Below are 1,818 nucleotides of genomic sequence, written 5' to 3'. Positions count from 1 at the left end.
AGGAGAGTGCTGTGGTTCTGGCCTCTCTCCCTGGTGAAGTGTTCACTGAGTTGTAAACTCTTGGAACAATGTCCTGTTTGGAGATGAAACATTAGAACATTTAAATTATTCAAATGACCGTTCTTTAAAACTATTGACTTATATAATGCATAGATTAATGAATGAAAGAGCAGGTACCTCTTCTAGTGAATGTTGTTCTTTAGGGATTTGTCATTTTCTGGCATGTATGATGTATCCAACAACTAAGCTTAATAATACACCAATAACACTACCCACAATGGCTTTCCCATCCTCACCACTACCTGTTCACACACACACACACACACACACACACACACACACAGATGAAGAAAGATGTTCATAAGATAATAGTTTCATACAGGCAGAATTATTCCAATCTTAACTAGAGAAGAATTACAATCATGATATCAAACCTTTGGTCATATTTTATTTTTAATGCCGATAAATTTAACTTTGATTAATATTATATTATTAGTAGGTTATTAAACAGTGATAGAGGTATGCAGTGAAGGTGACGGCTAAATGGTACTTACAGTCCTCCATGGGTTGAGAGATGGTCTGTGTGCTGACGTGGTTGCTGGTGGTGCATTGGATAGTCCCGTTGCCATTGGAGATGATGATGTTGACCCCAGACAGAGACAGTAACTGTTGTGACCGTGTACACTGACCCCCGCCACAGACAGACAACATCCAGCCATCTTTAACTGAACAGTTCACTGTGACGTCACAGAGTCCCACACTTGTGTTGAAGAGAGACGTGACATCCATAACTGGTTTGGGAACATGATCTACAAGAACCAATGGAGTTGGGAAAGAGATCCCTACATCCATGAGTGGTCTAGATACTATAATTGTATTAAATAAACAAAAAGACAACTACCAGCACAAAAACTTGATTAGGCCTACATGCATTATTGAACCTAATCAGACACATTAAATGTACGGCAAATTACCAGAACTGAAACCTTACAAAACTCACCCTGCACTGATAGTCTATATGTAGTAGTTGATTCATTCCATTTTTTCCGGTAGTTTGCCTTGTAAATTCCACTGTCTGTGTTCAACAGATTCTTAATGCACAGAGAATGGTTTGCGTTGTTATAGTCCACCTTCTCCTTGTATTTAGGAGAGATCTCTTTGACTCCAACTATTACATCACTGTTCCTCATCCATTTAAGTCCTTTGATCATCTCAGGAGGTTCTGGAACAGCCAGACATATTGAACCCCCCTTCAACCCATACTGGTCCACTGAAGGTTCCCCCCTGATTCCTAATGAGAGAGGACAAAGATCACATTTAGCATTTCACTGACAGTCATTTGACATTAATGTACAAATTGAGTCAGTAAGTCATTTGCTGCCTAAACTCAAAACTTTTCCAATTCCCCGTGTTATGTGCACAAAGTATTATTTCTAGAGTAAATGTCCAAAATCAAAAGTGATTCCTCCACACGATATAATTAATATAATGTATAGGTTACCTGTGGTGATACCTAGCCATAGAAGAAGAAACCCAAGTATTTTCATATTTCTTTTGAAATTGAGAGACTAACTCTGCCTTCTTCTGTCAAAGTTCAGTCGCCTAATGATGCAATTTTAAACTCCTCCTCAGTGGAAGTGGAAGTTCTATATCGTGGAGCTCCGCCCCATAATGGGGAGAGAACGGAGAAAAAAGAGCCCTTTTCCATAATACATCCGAGAGCGTTCGACCTTCCTCACTCTCGCTCTCTCTCTTACCACTATGAGTGCAGCTCATCCCACCATGGTGCGTTGCTGAACGCACACATAAGGCAGATAT

At 39.8% G+C, this 1,818-nt stretch overlaps 1 long non-coding RNA gene across 1 annotated transcript; it reads right to left on the bottom strand.

The window, feature by feature from the left end:
* Nucleotides 1–236: 236 nt before the first annotated feature.
* On the bottom strand, nt 237–1,610 carry LOC311145736. Its single transcript, XR_014614625.1, has 4 exons — nt 1,502–1,610; nt 1,001–1,291; nt 555–809; nt 237–302 (listed from the first exon to the last, which is right to left on the bottom strand). It is a non-coding gene; the product is annotated as an uncharacterized lncRNA (long non-coding RNA).
* Between the last annotated feature and the right edge of the window lie 208 nt (nt 1,611–1,818).

The sequence above is a fragment of the Coregonus lavaretus genome (genome assembly GCF_964263955.1).
Source record: "Coregonus lavaretus genome assembly, chromosome: 18".
Classification (NCBI taxonomy): domain Eukaryota; kingdom Metazoa; phylum Chordata; class Actinopteri; order Salmoniformes; family Salmonidae; genus Coregonus; species Coregonus lavaretus.
This window is presented reverse-complemented; position numbering and strand designations above follow the sequence as displayed.